Raw genomic sequence first — 21,968 nt, forward strand, 5'->3', positions numbered from 1 at the left:
TAAATACAAATTAAGAAAATCGTGTAATAGCAATAAATGAGTTATGTAATGTATTTATTTGCAGCTATTTTCATACGCAGGTAACTTCTCAATATTCGCATTACAGCATTTAGGTAGAGCATATCGAAAATCGGATCGTGGTTCAAGACAAAAAACTAGCTAGCCCCAAACTGTCACGTAAGAAATTCACGAATCGCAAAAGTAAAGTGAAGAGATTGAGATCGGTAATACCTTAATCGCTCTCTCTCAACTCCCTCTTATCTGCATTTATACATATAAAGGTGTATGTATGTATGTTCCAACATAACTCATGTATGCCTAGAGCAGGGTTTCTCAACCTGGGAGTCGTGGCCCCTAGGAGGTCGCGAAGATAAGCGGAAGAGATAAATATAGTTAGAATCTAATACCGGAAATTATTTTGAATTTTGTTCTGATAGGCATACTTTTATTTTTTATACATACTGTACAGAACAATAAAAAATAAGTCTACTGAACATTGTCAAAGGGTGCAGAGTTGTTTAAAAATGAATTTAAATGAAAGACGTATGATATGATACTAATGAGAACTGTATATAGAAATACTAGAAAAATACACATGGAACAAAACCTGCACATTGAAATACAATTAAAATTGAAACCTAATGAGATACCTAAGCATGGTGTAATTTCACTAGTGCAGCAATGCCCGGTTCAATCTTCGTGACGAACATTATGAAGCCATTTTCAACTGATAAGCGATTTCTTGCCTTTGTTTTAATGTTTACCATGAAAAAAAAAAAAACTTTCGCACAGGTACGATGTAGCAAATGGAATTATTACTTTTAAAGCAGCAGATACCAGACCAGGATATTCTTCTCTCCTCATCAGGCAGAACTTGTCCAAGTCTTTGTTACAGAAAACCAGTTGCAAAGACTTGTAGCATGATCATTCTATTATTTGGTTAAGAAGTTGTGGGCTTAGATCAGTTACGTTAATGGCCTCTTCAAAGAAGGAGTTTAACATCCATCTTGAACCAGCACCTTCGTCCTTGGGAATATAGATAGTACAGTTACTGTATCCACTGTCAATGCCGGGCGCCGAAAAAAGGGGGCACAAATTTCGGAGGAAGTGTGTTACTCATGTTAGGAAAGTAGGGATGCACGCGAGACAAGACGAGACGAGAAATGGAAAAGTCTCGTCTCGTCTCGCAACCTCAAGCGTTGGTCTCGTCTCGCGTCTCGCATAAAAATTTGAGTCTCATCTCGCGTCTCGCGCGAGACTTTCTTGCATGGTCTCGCATATATTCTAGGTCAAAATTTTGCAATGTGTTATTCTATGGCTGTTAATGAATGATGATGTGATATTCTGTCCGAAGGCAGGTATTTGACCTAAAAGTCCCTTGGCAAGGTGAATGGTGGTTTGCCATTGCTTTCCATGGAATGAATGTTCATAACATCCTAAGGAGACGGAACCTAGAGTTCAATATGGTATCCGAACTTGTGTCCCCTCCGCTCCAAATTAAAAGAAAAGTTGTGCTGGAATTTGATCGCTGGACCATTAATTTTCGTCAAATTAATAGCATAATTTACAGCAAAACCAGCATAAATTGTTGCTGGATCCAACATTGTTTTCAAGCTTAGAGGTCTCCAGCAATATTTGCCTCTTCTAAAATATCGTCGCCACTATCAACATTTACACGTTTTGGTCGTTTCCTTGAAGGGTGATTTTCCAGTATAAAGATGTTTTTATACCACCAAAAGCGCTTGTACACAACAAAAGAACTCCTCACAACACAATACGACCCAATTCTTTTGGTTCGTTCGGGCTTGTAGCAATGTTGGATTATCGCATTTTATCAACTTTCGCTTTCAACTTATACTGCCAGATCTAGAAAATAAAATTACTGACAGATATAGGGCCATTCCTACCATCTCCCACGAAACCTATAGGGACATCCTGCCAAACCAGTATTTGAATTAAACTTCCGAACTAGAGAGGGATGTTTTTGATAAATATATAGAAAGAAAATACTTATTCCATGTAAAAATATCATGTTATTTCTGCGAGCCGGGCCGGGGATAAACTTTGACGAGAAGGGATTTCCCCGCCATCCCCCAACATTAATCGCTAGTAGTAATGTGAAAAAGACAGAAACAACAGAAATATCATATTTCGCAGCAATAGGGAGTCTTATTCGCTTTTCAGACCAAAAATAGAAGTTCATGTATTCGTGCGCGCCCGCGTGTATATGTTTGTGTCGCAAAATAAAGTCCTAAATCGATGCTGTAATAAATTTCCAATTTACAAAGCTTTTCTTTTTTAGAAACTAAAGAAGGCTTTAATTCTGAAAATTAACCTTGATTAATAATAAATCTCATAAAATGTCTATTGCCCCAATCACTTTTTTGTTCCTGGAGGCATTAACGCTCAACTTAGAAAACTCAATAAATGTAAAATTACTAAATATACAATTAAATGTAATTCATAAGTGTTGCGAGACTGCGAGAAGTCTCGCGAGACTTCTCGTGCGAGACTTAACCGAGTCTCGTCTAGCGTCTCGTCTCGCATGGTTTAGTCTCGTCTCGCGTCTCGCATAAAATTTTCACTCTCGTCTCGTGTCTCGTATCGCAAATGCGAGACGAGACGAGACTTCTCGCGTCTCGCGTGCATCCCTATAGGAAAGTGCATGTGCACGTGTATAAAATAGAAGGAAAAACGTAATAAAATGTGCTCAAAATCAAGAAAAGGCAGAGTTTACTTTTGAAAATTTTATTGAGCTTCGTGCCAACCATGGTGGCGCTTCGCAGCTAGTCTGTCGACCTCACTCATATCTACGGAGACATCGTCGTATACTCTCGCCCCGACCGCTTATTTTCCATGCCACGGCACTGTTCACTATAAACAAGAAATGGATTCGACTATTATAGAAATAGGTATGTTAAAAATCCCACACAAGCTTATTATAAAACACAAATTATAAAAGGGTCGCTGGCAAGAGGATGTGATAAAAGGGGATCGTGATAGGAATTAGATTGAGAACCACTGGCCTAGAGTAATTTTAACCAAATTTCTTATAGTCTGAAAAAGAGTGCTGTCGGGTTACCTATGGTGAATGGGAGGGGGATACATATAAAAGATTGCTAGAAAATGATCGGTATTAGTGTCGAATTCATAGTTTTCGGGGTCGCTTAGATAAATAGTGTGACTTTCGATTTCGCTTAACTCCGATTAAGCTCTCATTAGTAGGGATGGGCACGAGCGACTTTTCTTTGAAACTCGACTCGACTCGAAACAGACATCTGTGAGGTCTACTCTAGGACTCGGCGCGAAAAATATCCTCCAACTCGACTCGGATTAGAGTCGAGCCAAACTAAAACGAGCCAAATCCTGTGTGTAGTCCTACCTAGATAATACATAGACAATATAATTATTCTATTATCAATTATACTACTATTACTACAAATAATAATAATAATAATCATTATTATTATTATTATTATTATTACAACACCGTGTATAAACATGAACGATAGATGGTTAGTAAAGGAATACTAAAAGCTAGTTGACTGCCGACGTCGGTAGTCATGACGTCTACAAGGCAAAGACATCGTTCATTACCCTAAGCTGTAAGCGTCGGTGGACTACAGATGGTCAACTATTGACCTCTCGCCAAAAATTGGTGGCCCCGCAGCGACAATCCGCGGTGGCCCCAGTTCCATTTTGAAAACTTTACTACCAGCGGCAGAGACGCGATGAAACGACAACGAACCACAAAATTACTCTCCCAAAATATGTTAAAATGCCTATATGTGTGATTTGTTTATATTTAGGTGAGTCAAAAAAACACAAAACAAATACCCCGGGGTGGACGCGAACTATCAATATTACGATTACTAGGCACGTGTTCTTCTGATTTCCCTACGGAAACGATCATAAAAAGCTTGCTTGTTGATGGATAAATCATTGACGTCTTAATTTAGCCAATCAGACAAACCCTTACATCTCGAGTTCTAGGAGGTGATACCGTGAACCGTTTCAGATTTATTGCTTTCTGGTGGGGTACTATCTATGTGCAAAATTTGAGCATAATAGCCGACATGCATCTTCGGTGCCTCTTATCTTTAGTACAATTTTAACCAGAGATTGTGTGGGTCAATGAAAATTTGATTCACGACCTACCATGATCCAGTATCACCCACCACCCAAATGACCCATTGGCCCACTCTGACCCATCATCCATCGTGATCTACTCTGACCCACCACCAACTATGAACCACTCTGAACCATTGCGACCAACTCCGACCCATCGACATCCACGTCCTCTTCTCCGTTGACTAAAGAGGCTACACTTGTAATAAAACAAGACTGTGAAATTATCACTTACTGGAGTTTGAATTTCTACCGTCAATGGCTCAAGCACCTCTCTGTTACTATGCTGATGGATCTGACCTTTACGATATATAATGGCAAAGTGTTTCTCAACTTCCGAACTAAAATGAATTTAAATTTATCATATATAATTATTTCTTTGTTGCCTTACAGACACATTTCAGTATAAAATAGGATGAAATTTGAAAGTCTCAAATCAAGGAAAAGTAGGCCAACGTAAAAAAAGAAAGAAAAACTAACTTTCTATATCATTAAGCACCTGGAGTGCCACTCTTTATCTAATCCACCTCGAAAATTATGGATTCGACACTAATGTCGGTCTTTATATATATATATATATATATATATATATATATATATATATATATATATATATATATATATAATTTTGATGTCAGCCCCTTTCATTTCTCCTAGGAGTGCAAACGGATACTGCCACCGTTAGGACTAAATTTGGTCTTAAATGACATTAAAATTTCTACCAATTAATTTAGCGACCAGTGTTGCATTTAAAAGCTCGGCGCCTCTACGCACTTTTGCTCTCGGCGCCCCAATAACTACATATTTCTCCGCCCCTTCATCCCTAACTTAAAAATAAAACTTAATTCGAATATGCTTAATTAGTGAATTTATTACATTTAAATACCACTCACTACATGCTACAGCTAGAACTACGTAACAAAAAATAACAAATGTGAAACGTGTTCTGAATTATTTTTAGATTTCTTACGCTATTATTATACATATTAGAACAGTAAAAGAGGATTGTTCATGAAATAGTATATTTGCTCTTGATTTTTAACTTTTTCATACGGAAAAAATTAAAATATTATTCAAGTTTTAAACTTTGCACTCTGCAAATATATTGCCCTCTAGGCAATGGGACTAATGTGAAATGTGGACTAATGTGGACTAATGGGAAATGCGGCACTGTTAGCGGCGCTGAAAATTTACGATTCGATTCTAATATCGGTTGATTTCGATATTTTTATGTCGTTACGTAACCACCCTGGGTGCTAATGGGAACTTAATTGGACTTGAATTGAAAGTAGAACTATTCACCTAAGCGACTACGAAGCTATGGATTCGATACTAATATCGACCAGTTTCTAGCATTTTTGATATGCATCCCAACAGTACTCTTTTCCAGACTGTAAGAAATATAGTTATAATTGCGCTAGATATATCAGAATTATGTTGAAACACACACATACATCCACTTTTATATTCTGTATAAATAGAGAGTGAGCGAGTGAGCGAGAGAGAGCGACTAAAGGCATCACCAATTCCACATTGCAAAAGCATATATCAGGAATTGAATTGAAAATCTATGTAAAGACTTTCTGCTGTGGCGTGCTTCATAAGGACAATTCCAGTCTGCTCACGTGACCTTTGGGGTTCATGAATTTCTTGCGAGCATTGCGACTTTGGATTCTCTGTTTAAACCTTCGGTTTATGCATCGAATAAGTTTTCAAGAACATAAATGACTTGCTGTATTATGAATGTTGAGAATTACCCTCTATATGACAAATAGTTGCAAATAAATACACTACATGATTTATTTATTGCTAGTGAACGAGTTTCTTAACTTGTATTTAACATTCTCATATATATAATACAGACCTACTGTGGACACCTACCTATTTCAGATGTTATATTTTAAACATAATAATTACTACATTCTGCAATGATTATGTTATATATATACAACTGATGTATTTAATGTTATTATTTTATATAATTTTTCATGCATTGCGGAAAATATAATTTTAAAAGAGCATTGACCCAGAAGGGATTCGAACTCACAACCTTATGATTTGAAATCCAACAGCTTACCAGTGAGCTAACACAAGGACTTTTGCTAAGGTACTTTTAGCGATGTATAACGGTTCTCAAGAAAATTATGACATTCATACCCACTAGAAACGCTGTTTTTGTTCTACTTTGACTATTATTTTAGTACTTAGGCGATAATTATGTTCTATGTCTTAACTTTGAGCATTCTTTTACATATGGAAAGATTCGTTTACATATCTAAATGTTCCATTACGTATGGAGAGCTAAATGACAAACAAGCATGTGGTGACATTAATACAAAGTTTCGAAATATTGTGTCATTAAGTATTTCAATCAATGTTGCTTTTTTTCAACACTTGATAACAAGTCTTATTATATTTAAAAGAAGAAAAACACATCTGCAAACCTTTTCCCGACTGCAAAGGCTGGCTTGGAGGTTCGAACCTGGTTTACTATTTCCCGAAGATACCCGAAGTTGGACTTTGAAAATTTTTGCCTCAAAACACCAATAAAGAATGCGCTCAACCTTTTTGAGACAAGGTGTACATAAATAATTATATGTATATATATATATGTATGTTGAGATATGAATATGTGTGGAATATGAATACAATGTTGAAGTAAAATGTGCAATATTGAATTGAGCAAATAAATATGTGTAAAGGGTTTTAGTACCTTACCCCAACGGTTCCTGGTTGCCATAGTTACGAAATATCCTATAAATGTGTAATGTAAATGTTAGAAAATACTGCCGCATGTTAGATATTCTCTTCGAACCTTGTAATGTAAGTAATAAATGTATCAACTAACATTGCCTGTAATATAATAACTGCATGTAGGAAGGGATTTAATCAGGTCATCGTAACCCTAATATGTCCTTAAATCAACCCTCAAGTTAGTGAATGGAAATCCTTGCGTAGAACTACATTTCGATTACTATCCCTCCCATACAAATCATCAAATTTCACCAGTGTTTCCACCTCAGTAGTTGTGTTTACAGTACAAAAAACCATCTTTCTAAACTTGGAAAAATCTCTTTCATATATATATATATATATATATATTCATCAGCTAATCATTATCAGAACAAACACAATTCGAAGCTTTCTTGCACCCACTGGAAAACGTGAAGTATATTAATATTTATTTGCATATATTGTTATTGTAGACTGTTCCCATAATGCCCACCGACTTCGATTTTACAAAATTTGAAAAATAAATTTCACTTTTTATTTAGTGGTCAATTTGAAGGCATTTTGTTATACTACCATTAAGAAACCCATATACATCATATTACGAATCAATCATTATGGAACAATCTCATGTGTGACACGCAGCAGTGGTACCAATCTTTGAAAGTTTCATTTACAACTCTTTTCCTTTTTCTTTTTTAACTGATTTTGTGAGTAATGGTGCATTCAGTATAAAGGTACAACAAGATATTCTCTCTCTCTCTCTCTCTCTCTCTCTCTCTCTCTCTCTCTCTCTCTGTGTGTGTGTGTGTGTGTGTGTGTTTGTTTCTAGTTTCCGGCGTAAGCATGTGGATACTACCAGGTATACTTTCGTGTGTACATATGCTATTGTGTGTGTGTGTGGCGCGGGTATATGAAGTATTAATTGGGATCGCGTAGTGCAACTTATCGCTATTAGTACGTACATACAAACGGCTGTTACTTCCAACGATAACTTTGAACGAATGCGAATTTTTAAATTCTGCTTTTTGCAGTAAATAAGTAGAGTGATTCTTCTCGAGGGAGTTCCCCTAAATGGTAGCCCCTACCATGTCCAATTGAATCACAAATTGCCGCAATCGTTTGTACATTGTTTGTACAGAAATGTGCAAGCCAAATTTTCGTTTGTACACTATTAGGGGCGCCGCAAGAACGAAAACAAATTGGGGAGTGTCTAACTGTTAGCCCCCCACCAACATGTCCTATTCAATCACAAATTATCGCAATCGTTTGTACTTCGTTTGAACAGAAATGTGCAGGCGAAATTTTCTTTTGTACACAATTAGGGGCGTCGCCAGAACAGAAAAAATGGGGGCTGTCTAAGTGGTAGCCCCCCACCCAGGTCCAATTGAATCACAAATTGTCGCAATTGTTTGTACTTCGTTTGTACAGAAATGTGCAGGCGAAATGTATGTTCGCACGCAATTAGGGGCGCCGCCAGAACGAAAACAAATTGGGGGCTGTCTAAGTGGTAGCCCCCACCGACATGTCCAATGCAATCAAAAGTTGTCGCATTCGTTTGTGCACCGTTAGTACAGAAATATGCAGGCGAAATGTTTGTTTGAACAAACTTAGGGGCGCCGCCAGAACGAAAACAGTGGGGGGCTGTCTAAGTGGTAGCCCCCCCCACCATGTCCAATTGAGTCACAAATTATCGCAATCATTTGTACATTGTTTGTACAGAAATGTACAGGCCAAATTTTCGTTTGTACACTATTAGGGACGCCGCCAGAACGAAAACAAATTGGGGGCTGTCTAACTGGTAGTCCCCCACCAGCATGTCCTATTCAATCACAAATTATCGCAATCGTTTGTACTTCGTTTGTACAGAAATGTGCAGGCGACATTTTCGTTTGTATACAATTAGGGGCGCCGCCAGATCAGAAAAAATGGGGCTGTCTAAGTGGTAGCCCCCCACCATGTCCAATTGAATCACAAATTGTCGCAATAGTTTGTACTTCGTTTGTACAGAAATGTGCAGGCGAAATGTATGCTCCCACGCAATTAGGGCGCCGCCAGAACGAAAAAAATTGGGGGCTGTCTAAGTGTTAGCCCCCCACTAACATGTCCTATTCAATCACAAATTGTTGCAATCGTTTGTACTTCGTTTGTACAGAAATGTGCAGGCGAAATTTTCGTTTGTACGCAATTAGGGGCGCCTCCAGAACAGAAAAAAATGGGGGCTGTCTAAGTGGTATACCCCCCACCATTTCCAATTGAATCACAAATTGTCGCATTCGTTTGTGCATCGTTTGTACAGAAATGTACAGGCGAAATGTTTGTTTGATCAAACTTAGGGGCGCCGCAGAACGAAAACAAAGTGGGAGGCTGTCTAAGTGTTAGCCCCCCTATCATGTCCAATTGAATCACAAATTGTCGCAATCGTTTGCACTTCGTTTGTACAGAAATGAGCAGGCGAAATGTATGTTTGTACACAATTAGGGGCGCCGCCAGAACAGAAAAAATTGGGGGCTGTCTAAGTGGTAGCCCCCCACCATGTCTAATTCAAGCACAAATTTTCGCAATCGTTTGTACAGAAATGTGCAGGCGTAAAGTTTATTTGTACACAATTAGGGGCGCCGCCAGAACAGAAAAAAATGGGGGACTGTCTAAGTGGTAGCCCCCCACCGTGTCCAATTCAATCTCAAATTGTCGCATTCGTTTGTGCATCATTTGTACAGAAATGTGCAGGCGAAATGTTTGTTTGAACAAAATTAGGGGCGCCGCCAGAACGAAAACAAAGTGGAGGCTGTCTGATTGGTAGCCCACCCACCATCTCCAATTGAATCACAAATTGTCGTAATCATCTGTACTTCGTTTGTACAGAAATGTGCAGGCGAAATGTTTGTTTGTAGACAATTAGGGACGCCGCCAGAACGAAAGCAAAGTAGGGTGCTTTCTAAGTATAACCCCTCCACCATGTCCAATTGAATCACAAATTGTCGCAAGCGTTTGTACTTCGTTTGTACAGAAATGAGCAGGCGAAATGTTTGTTTGTACACAATTAAAGGCGCCGCCAGAACGAAAACAAAGTGGGGGCTGTCTAAGTGGTAGCCCCCGACCATGTCCAATTCAATCACAAATTGTCGCAATCCTATGTACGTCGTTTGTACAGAAATGTGCAGGCAAAATTTTCTTTTGTACACAATTAGAGGCGACGCAAGAAAGAAATTAATGTGGGGTCTGTCTAAATGGTACCCCGTCCATCATGTCCAATTCAATCACAAATTGTCGTAATCGTTTGTACATCGTTTGTACAGAAATATGCAGGCGTAATTTTCGTTTGTACACAATTAATGATGCCGCCAGAAGGTAAACAAAGTGGGGCTGTCTAAATGGTAGAAACATTAAAAAAAATGTGTCACATTTATGGAATATTTTTCTAACAGGACTTTGTTCACACTTTTGTGTGGTTTGGTATGTTCACACTATCGTGTGATTCACTATATTGATCTTATTCTAACGATGATGGAATTAAATGTTTATTTTTTGTTTATATTTATACTATTTATATTTATACTTACAATCATTATTGCTGATTTAGTTTATCACTCGTTTGCTCTTATTATTAAACTTATTCATTATTTCTTACGTGAGCTGAATCCTTATGAGAAGAAATTATTTTTTTCTTTCTATCTTGCGCAGAAACCGTTATTCTCATCTCGTACAGGAAATTGATAAGTGGAAGATATAACAAATTCACAAAGTAGACTGTTAAAGGGAAAATTATAACACAGTATTTTGTTTTATTTGATCATCTTCATTAAACTCATTTTGCAGAAACTATAGAATGCATGGTGAAGTATTTTGGTGCATTCAGCATTCTGATTTACGAGTAGAGTTGCTAACTGGCCGGTATTTGCTGTGATTTTGATTAAGGCCGGTGACCGGTACAAACTTATTAGCCCCCTTCTGACGGGTATTTTGGAATCTGCAATCCAGAATATAACATTGAACATCGAAATGTTTCAACAGTGCCTTTACAAACACAAATTTCCGTTGTATTATACATCACCGATATTTTTTTTTAATGTTTGGCAGTTTTTTTTATTTATTTAACATAACAAATTTGATAACACTTATATTTTATTGTAAAAGGATTTTATACATTTATTGAGAGTAGAAAATGACTTTCTAAAGCAATTTCCTTTGTTTGAAGTGTAAGTTTATAGAGTAAATTTCATTTTATGAATCAATTATTGTTACATAAAGATTAATATCCAGTATTATTCATCTGTTTCGATAATTTTAAACAAGTGGCAATTGCTGGTAAATAAAATAACGATCAATACAGTCTTCAGTTTCTCATTTGTACAGAGAATTTTGAGGGTGTGCCGGTAATTTTGTTTTCCTGAGTTGGCAACCTATTTACGAGGTTTTGTTACGTAGTGGCTCCGTACTGACACTCCGCATGCAAATAAGTATGTAAGGCTACCATACGCCCCGGTTTCTTAAAATTTGTTCCGGTGTGCAGAAATTTTCCTTCTTGTCCTGTTTTTTTCTTTATTATTATTATTATTATTATATTATTATTATTATTAATTACATATCAAAATTTCTGAAAAGATAATAAAATCGATATATTCCTTTTGCTTTCAATTCCGACAATACTATAGGAACAATTTCATTCTAATCTTTATTATTATTCCAATCGCTGCTTCCCCGGATATAACATGCAATGTTTAAATCCTCCTAAGTAGCACTCTTATCACTAAAAGTAAGAATGTATACTCCGAGGTGGCAACAAATTCTTGTGACGCTGCAGACCAGCCCCGAAAACACATTTTTTCTGTTTCAGAAAAACAATTATGCAAATTGCTTTCTTTTAGTTCGCATTTTAGGTTAACAAAAATAAATCAGTCTATTGAAATTTGGAAACAACTTCATAAATCTGGATTTTTTTTTCTTTATAGACATGTAGAGCATGTAAAGATGGTATGTGTAATAATATTGAAAATATAATTTTTGCCTAAATATTGTATGTTCACTGATTGCGTTTATATTGTATAACAGCTTCTAGCTTCTATAATAATTTTTAGCACTGTTGATTAAGTATGGACTATATTAAAACATTATTTTAAGTTTTATAACTAGTGCGATACTGTAGTAAAATTGGAAAGATAAAATTAATACAAAATGCAATATTTACTACTATTTGTAAGATGTCCCGTTTTTTCTGTTTTCAAAAAGTGTGGTAGCCTTAAAGTATGCTAAACCATACAAAATAAATTGTACTGTAAATTGTACCCCTCTGATAGTGCTCTCAAACGGGTCGGGTTACGGGTCGGGTCGGGTCGAGTCGGGTTGTCGGGTCGGGTCAGTCGGGTTAGCTCGTGTCGGGTCACTCAGGTCGAGTCGTCACATTCTTCACTTATTTTCTATACGGAATACTATAAGGAGCTTTGTTGTAGAATTCAATTCGAAGTTGGTGAATGAATGATAATTGTGACTAATTGAAGGTGAAATAGTAACAAAATTTTAATTTAACCCTATAATTACTAATTGGCATTGTAATTGTAATTAATATTACTACTGACTTTTTTCCTTTCTGCGTTTCTATGTCAAGTTGAATGTCACATTAAGTGAAATTGAAAGGAAATATCTAGTTAACGTCCAACGTTATGCAGCAACGCTAAGAGAGACAGCGATGATGAGAAATAATTGAAGTGGTTGAATGCAGAAAGTGGGAGGAAATGGGAGAACACCGAGAAAACCCATGCACATGGTGTTTGTCCACCAGAAAACTTACTTGGTACGAACTGGAATCAATACCCATGGATCTTCGGGTCAAACATCTGCCTTTGGGCAGGACACATTATTATTATTACTATTATTATTATTATTATTATTATTATTATTATTATTATTATTATTATTATTATTATTATTATTATTATTATTATTATTATTATTATAACTTTAAGAATACCCAAGAAAGTTCCGCCGCCTTTTCACCAACACCTTCGAACATTGGTATGTAACCTAAGACGTACCTGGAATATCAAAAATCGTCTCCATCAGCCTCGACGACCTTCTGCCGACGTTCTGGAAGGCTATGGATTCCATCGCAGTCGAACTTGGTGGGACGTGAAGTGAAGAAGGTATCAAGTGCATATTGCACCTCTACTAGCGATTTGAATTGGCGTTCTCTAAGGTGATTGTCCAAGGAATGGAACAGGTGATAATCGGACGGTACAATGTCCGTGGAGTATGGCGGATCCAATAGTGTTTTCCATTCAAGGCGTAGAATGATGTACTGGGTCATTTTAGCCACGTGGGGTTTAGCGTTGCCTTGTAACAAGAGGACCCCTTTGCGATTCAGAACTGCTGGATCCAGACAGGACACAGTGACAGTACACAGTTGCATTGATGATCTGATCAGCTTGTAGCAGTTCCCGATGGACGATGCCTCGAGCAGTCCACAAAATGCACAGGAGAACCTTATTCTGGTGTAGTGCTGGCTTGGGCTGTTTTCAACCGGATCATGGGATGCTAACCAACAATGACGGCGCCGTGGAGCTTCGTACAGGACCCACTTCCCATCACATGTCAACACCCTGTCCAGAAATTGCTTCTTCCTCAGACGAGACACCAAAGAAACACAGGTGTCGGCTCGCGTTGCTTTCTGGCTCCAAGTCAAATAATCTAGGACTCATCAACCCAACTTGCAGTGCTTCCCAAGTTGATGGTGGTGGTGCCGAATGGTTTCTCCACTCACACTGAAATGTAGTACCAGTTCCTCACATATCTGTCTTCGCCTCAATTGCTGCCTGAAGATCTTTATTTTGAACATCTGTTTGTCTTCCGGCACAGGGTGCGTCTTCGAGTGTTTCGTCACCGTCCTTAAACCGTTATACCACTGCACTCTCCGCGTAGTCACGACACCCTCACCAAAGGTCTGTCATATCTTCCGCCCCGCGGAGCAGCAATTTGAACTCGTACAGCAAACAAGCCCTTATGACGCTCTGTGAAGGCCCCATGTTCACTCAGTCCTTACACACGTTCACGGTGTATCTGAACAGCCACAACCAAGTAGTATGTTGGATATACTTACTAGTGTTGCTCACGAGACCACGTTTGGGGCATTCTCGTCTCGAAAATGTGTCGTGAAGGTAGTCTCGTCTCGAAAAGTGCATATGTTTCTATTGAAAGAGCTCTGTCTCATCTCGTACCCCTTCATGAAAATTGTGCCTCGTCTCGTCTCGTCCAACAACTGACCTTCACCTTACATCCATTCGCATTCAACTCACGGTGTGAGGGCCAATTGAACACAGACCTCCACAAAGAGACAGAACTTTCTTGGTCATCTTCAGATTATTATTATTATTATTATTATTATTATTATTATTATTATTATTATTATTATTATTATTATTATTATTATTATTATTATTATTATTATTATTATTGCGGTAGTGATTTGACTTTCTCCGCAATAAAATACTTGCTAATATTATATAATGTTGCAAATATCTTCTAGATAAATTAATCAAGAAAAAATAAAAGGTAATTCCCTACAGAATGAAATTTCAGTGCAATTAGTTCCTTATGATTCTATCAGACAGCAACGCTGTTTTTAAATAGAAAAATCGGGATGTTAACGTGATGAAATTTTTGTTTGTTACACAGCAAAAAATATTAAAAGAAGTTCTATATACATTCCTTACTAGAAAATAATGTTGTCTTCAGAACTTTTATTCTTTTAGTCTTCAGAACTTGTCTTGAGAACTCAGTCAAATTTTATTTTGATTTTCGAAGTTGATTGCCTAAATTTTAACCTTGGAAATTTGGATGTGGAGTAAAATAAAGAAGGTTAGCAGGGTAGAGAGGAAAACGAATTAGGAAATGCTGAAAAATGCAAGAGACGAGAGCAATATTAGACGATATAAGGAAGCGAAAAAATGGACGGATCACAAGTTTCGATCTTGCTAAGGGATTGCATTCTGAGAGATGTAGTAAAGGGGGTGATATCAGGAGAGCGAGAGTGTGTAAGAAGGTAGCAATTGATAGACTGTAATAAGGAGGGTGGTACTTTATGTTGGGTTGCGAGGCAGATATTAGCGGGAAATCGCAAAAATGGAAGCTTCTTACCTAGTTCACAGAAACTGGCCTGTCATTAATGGCAGAACACTGAGGAGGAGGAGGAGGAGGATAATTATACTACAAATAAAAAAGCCGAAACAATGGTTTATGCATAAGAATTGGTCAGCATTTTTTTTCTGGTGGCAGTTTTGTAAGGTTCTAGCTCTCTCAAACTGATTAGATTGTAAGGTCAGGTCACTCGGGTCGGTTGTCGGTTTAGGTCACTTCGGGTTGGTTCACTCGGGTCACTTTGGGTCGGGCCAATCGGGTCAGCTCTGGTCGGGTTGTCGGTCGGGTCAGTAAATTCGGGTCACGGGACTGTGAGGAAGTGTTATCAGTTATATTTTGGTTGCTGTGTAAGAGACCAAGATAAGAACTGGGTTCCTCACTACATTTGTTGTACTTGCGTGAAACGTCTGACTGGGTGGGCAAATGGTGGACGAAACATGAACTTCGCAGTACCGATGATCTGGAGGGAACGAAAAGATCATTCTTCAGACTGCTACTTTTGTATGACACAGATAAAAGAAATAAGCAGTAAATCTAACCACACAGTACAGTACCCTAATTTGCCATAAGCAATTAGGCCAGTTCCACACAGTGCAGAATTACCTGTACCAGTACCTCTTCCTCATCTTACGGTAAATGAGGATTACGTACTTGAGGCAACTATTGAAGTTCCAAATGAAGATGATGATCCTACTTATGTAGGAAGCACATCTACATTGGATCCCCATCTGATAACTCCGGGTGAACTAAATGACCTCGTACGGGATTTAAAACTCTGCAAGACACAGACAGAACTTCTTGATACTAAACTTAAGGCTGGAATCTGCTCCATCGTGACACTAAAGTGTGTATTTTTCGAAACCTTCATACAGAGTTTCAAAACTATTATTCTCAAGAAAATGATTTAGTGTATTGTAATAATGTCTGTGCTGTGATGAAATGAAATGAAATCTTTGAGTTTTACGTCCCGCGGTTATGCCGGTTAGGCTAAAGGAGACGGTGATGATGAGAGATGAGTGAAATGGTGGAATGAAGAAAGTGGGAGGAAACGGGAGAACCCCGAGAAAACCCACGAGCACGGTGTTTGTCCACCACAAAGCTGTGCTGTGATGGATACACTTGGACATGCACATAAGTACAGAGTGGAGATTGCTTATTGACTCTTCGAAAACTAGTTTTAAGGCTGTCCTTTTGCACAATGGCAACAAATTTCCTTCAGTGCCTTTGGCTTATGCAACTAATATGAAGGAAACCTATGAAAACATCGAAATAGTGTTAGAAAACATTCAGTATGAGAAATACAAGTGGACCGTTTGCTGTGATTTACGCCATTTCTTTGTTAATGGGTTTGCAGTTTGGTTATACGAAATGTTGTTTCCTCTGCGAATGGGACAGCAGGAACAAAGCGGAACATTACATCAAGAAGGAATGGCCAACGCATGTACTAACTCCTGGACAGAAGAATGCTGTTTATTCCTCACTGGTGAGCCCTGATTAGATAATTCTACCTCATCTTCACATAAAGCTGGGGCTCTTCAAAAACTTTGTTAGGGCAATGGACAAAAGTAATGCAGGATCTTGTTACCTCAAGGAAAAAATTCCTGGGGTTAGTGACGCTAGGGAGTTTTGCAGACCCCCAAATAAGATGTTTGATTCGTGACCAAAAATTTGAGGATCTCTTAACTCTGGATGAGAAAGCAGCTTGGTGTCCATTTAAATGTTTAACAGAGAATTTTTTAGGAAACAAGAAAGCCCCAAATTACCCTTAAAATTGTGAGTGATTTCCGGCAATCATTCAATGAAATGGGTTGCAACATGTCACTTAAAGTTCACTTTCTAGACTCCCATCTGCATTTCTTTCCTGAAAACTTTGGTGCTGTTAGTGATGAGTATGGGGAACATTTTCATCAGGACAATTCCTCCATGGAGAAGAGATACCAGTGACGGTGAAGTTCAAAAATGCTAGCTGATTACTGTTGGATACTTAAAAGAGATGTTCTAGAAACCAAACACAGAAGAAAGTCGACAACTAAAACATATTAGTTGAGGTAAGTAAGTGTCCATTTATTAAGAAGATACCACTCACTTCTATTGTATTATTTATTAAATAGATATAAAATGCTGACACGGTGTATACATTATTGAAAATATGTTTTATTTCAAATCCAATAAGATATAAACCGTGCTTATATTGTAATGGAAGTTATATGTGATTTTATCTGCACTAATGAATATTGTAAAATGAACAGTACACATAGCATATTTTTATATAAATATGTTTATTTCTCTAGATAGAATAATGCTACTTAGAGGGCTTACTAAGTACAAATCAAGCTAACATACAATATAATTTGTGTGTTTATATACCTAACGTACCCAAGCTACAAGTACGAAAATGGTTTTTAAAAAAAGAAAAAAGAAAAAGAAAAGAAATTTGAGGGGAAATTTTCCGAAAACACCTCTGTCACGGAAACACTGAGGGTGATAGAGAAAAACTGATTGCAGATTCGAATTCTACGTGAAAAGGTCTATTAGAATCAGGTATTTTCTTCCGTGTGCCAGAGAAAAAGAATTTTTTTTCGACTAGTGTAATAGGTACCATTTTCAAACTCAGCAACCGTTATTCAAACCGGTTAACGTTGATCGCAGATATTAAAAATACTCACATCCGTATATTATTTAATACAAACGAAAATTTTACCTGCACATTTCTGCACAAACGATGTATAAACGATCGCGACAATTTGTGGTTCAATCGAAAATGGTGGGGCTAGCACTTAGACAACTCCCCTTTTTTTCGTTCTGTCCACGCACCTGATAGCGTAGAAAAAAAATTTTCGCCTGCGTATTACTGCTCAAACGATGTACAAACAATTGAGATAATTTTCTTTTGAATCGGAGTAGGGAGGTGCTACCAATTAGGCAGCCTATACGTTGTTATCGTTTTGGCGCGCTCGCAATTGTGTACAAACGAAAATTTCGCCTGCAAATTTCTGTACAAAACCGTAATAAACAAGTGCGACAGTTTGTGGTTGAATTCGACATGGTGGGAGGGCTATCAATTAGAGAGCCCATAGTTTGTTATCGTTTTGGCGGGGCCACATTTATGTGCAAACGAAAATTTCAGCTGCACATTTATGTACAAAGGCGTACAAACAAGTGCGACAGTTTGTGGTTGAATTGAACATGGTGGGAGGACTACCATTTAGACAGTCCCCACTTTGTTTTCGTTCTGTCGGTGCCCCTAATTGTGTACAAACCAGGGGCGGAGTGAGGGGGGTCGAGCCATGCCACCACCCGGGGCGGCAAGTCTGATGGGCGGTAAAATTTGAAAAAGAAAAGAGTACAGGGGCGGCAAAATTTGAGAAAGAAAACAATAAAAGGGCGGCATGTGAAAGAACCGCCCAGGGCGGCAAAACTTCTAGCGCCGGCCCTGGTACAAACGAAAATCTCGCCTGCACATTTCTCTATAACTATATTCAAACGATTGCGACAATTTGTGGTTCAATTGCGCATGGTGGGGGGCTACCATTTAGACAGCCCCCACTTTGTTTTCGTTCTGCCGTCGCCCCCTAATTACCTACAAATGAAAATTTCGCCTGCATATTTCTGTACAAACGATGCACAAACGATTGCGACAATTTGTGATTGAATTGAACATGGTGATTGGGCTATCACTTAGAAAGTCCCCCACTTTGTTTCCGCCCTGGCGGCGCCCCTAATTATGTACAAACGAAAATTTCGCATGCACATTTCTGTACAAACGATGTAGAAACGATAACGACAATTTGTGATTGAATTGGACATGGTGGGGGGGGCTATCTCTTAGACAGACCCCCACTTTTTTTCGATCAGGCGGCACCCTTAATTATGTACAAACAAAAATTTAGCCTTCACATTTCTGTAGAAACGATGTGGAAACGATTGCGACAATTTGTGATTGAATTGGACATTTGGGGGGGGCTATCACTTAGACAGTCCCCAATTTGTTTCAGTTTTTACGGCGCTCCCATTTATGTACAAGCAAAAATTTCGCCTGCACATTCTTGTACAAATGATGTAGAAACGATTGCGACAATTTTTGCTTGAATTTGACATGGTGAAGTGCTACCATTTAAACTGCCCCCACTTTGTTTTCGTTCTGGCGGCGCCCCTAATTGTGTACAAACGAAAATTTGGCCTGCACATTTCTGTACAAACGATGTAGAAACGAATGCGACAAATTGTGATTGAATTGGATATGGTGGGGTGCTACCACTTAGACAGCCCCCACATTATTTTCGTTCTTGCGGCGCCATTAATTTTGTACAAACGAAAATTTCGCCTGCACAGTTCTGTACAAACCATGTAGGAACGCTTGCGACAATTTGTGATTAAATTGGACATGGTGGAAGGGAATACCATTTAGATAGACCCCACTTTGATTTCGTTCTGGCGGCGCCCCTAATTGTGTACAAACAGAAATTTCGCCTGCACATTTCTGTACAAACGATGTAGGAGCGATTGCGACAATTTGTGATTGAATTGGACATGTTGGGGGAGGGGGCTACCATTTAAACAGCCCGCACTTTGTTTTCGTTCTGGCGGCGCCCCTAATTGTGTACAAACAAAACTTTTGCCTGCACATTTCTGTACAAAAGGTGTAGAAACGATTGCGATAATTTGTGATTGAATTGGACATTTTGGGGGGGCTAACATTTAGACAGTCCCCCACATTTTTTCGTTCTGGCGACGCCCCTAATTGTCTAAAAACGAAAATTTTGCTTGCAGATTTCTGTACAAACGATGTACAAACGATTGTGACAATTTCTGATTCAATTGTACATAGTAGGGGACTACCATTTAGACAGCTCCCACTTTGTTTTCGTTCTGACGGCGCCCCTAATTGTGTACAAACGAAAATTTCGCCTGCACATTTGTGTACAAACGATTGAGATCATTTCCGATTGAGTCTGATAAGGGGGGGGGGGCTGTCTAAATGGACGTCTCCTTTTCACCTCTACTGTAATTAAATTCTTCCTCGAGAAAATCTGTAATCAACACTGTCAGTAGCTACGTCGTCGACTAATATACCTTAACAAGTACAGCTTTATTTTCGTATATTTTTCAACAGTTAACCAATTTAAAACTATCGCAAACAAGAATATGTAGTCAACTTCTTAAATACTTCGCTCGCAGGAACCCGTTCAGCGCGTGCAACAAGCAAAAACAACATGTTTGGCGTCTCACAAATGACAAAGAAAAAAAAAAGAAAAGCAAAAGCAGCACGGCAGTGCCTTATCGCAGTCAGAGCTGACAACATAGTTTCGGTCGTCACATACGCCAATGGATCTACAAGCGGTGTTAAAGAGTTATACAGTTACAATATACGTTGTGCCACAGTAGCGCTACAGGCGGAATGTGCACGAACTACAAATGAATATGTTCCCTTACAAGCATCAGACACTGTTGCACCCTCTTTACATTCTACACATCATTTTTTCTCCCACTTTTTGACCTTGACAAGCAGAAGTACCAGGCTTTCCGAGTTCACAACCATAAACTGTTTGTGTACAGAGTACGTTTTCAGTTCTTCCAATGACTCTGCGCGCGAAGAACAGGGGTGATGATCGGGCTACCGAATACGGCAGTCAGAGACACCCGGTTGAAACTTTAAATGTAAAATACAAATATAGAGCCTTGACAATGCCGTGAGGATGAATATATATATATATATATATATATATATATATATATATATATATATAGTGCAAATCAACGATAAATATGTGCAATTAGTAGTACAAAGCGATATTCATTGAGACATAGCAAATGTGATAGTAAGCTAATGACAGAATAAGTAACATAGTGCTGTACGTGTCCCTTCACGTTTCCACTTCACTATCACATCAGACACAGTGGACCTAGGGATGTTTAGAAGTGTGGAAAACTCGCGTACAGACTTCTGACGCAAGTGACACCCAATCACCTGACCATGTTCGAAGTTCGCGATTTCCGCGGAGCGCCCCACTCTGCTTTCTCACGATGTCTAATGACTATTGAGGTCGTTGATAATGAGAACCTGGCAGTAGGTGGCAGCACAATGCACCTAATATATATTTGGGTAGTGTCCGGATACTTTTGATCACTTGGTATATATATATATATATATATATATATATATATATATATATATATATATATATATATATATATGTATGTATGTTTGTGTGTGTGATGAGTATAAATCAATCACTTTATAAGAAGTAAAATAGTATGGACAAACACTTTATATTAAGCGAATCGAATGCCATATACAATATTTTACTAATTAGAATGTATTGTGAGGAAACAAAACGGGGAGAGTAGTCACTTCAGCGAGAACTTACAATAGAAACATGAGGTCTAGATTTTCAAGTCATTTATCCAAATAAGAACGTAGTTTATACATTTTTGTGCGCTCCCAAATGAGACAATCTGGCTATGTCACTAGCTAACGTAGTGAAATTTTGATTTGGAAACATTCATATTAATGCTCGGTGGGGTCTTATTCTTCCTAAAAATAGATTTCTCAAAAATTGCCTCTAAAATCCTATTATATAGAGCTTTTCTTTACTGAAATGTTCATACCTTTTAACCGTCTGTTAAACAAAAATGAGAGTTGCTGAACATTTTTTGTAACTTTAATTGAAGATCTTTCAAATGATTTATCGGAAAATCAGAATATAATCGGTAATGGAGATGCAATCATTTAAACGGATCTATGTTTGTCGACACAGCGTTCATTTTGATGACGTCACCACACGACTCATGACTTTTAGTCAAGTATCTGCAGTGGTTTTCAGCACAAGCACTGTATGGGATGAGGTCCTGTAGCTTAATTTGGAATTCGAATGTGATAAATTTCTTTCGGAATTACTCCATATTACAATGTGATACTATATATGTTTTTGTCATATACAATTTCTGAATATCACAAACTTCCCTTTTTAATTCCTTAA

This window comes from Thermobia domestica, chromosome 14, assembly GCF_964235325.1.
Source record: "Thermobia domestica chromosome 14, izTheDome1.hap1.1, whole genome shotgun sequence".
Taxonomy (NCBI): domain Eukaryota; kingdom Metazoa; phylum Arthropoda; class Insecta; order Zygentoma; family Lepismatidae; genus Thermobia; species Thermobia domestica.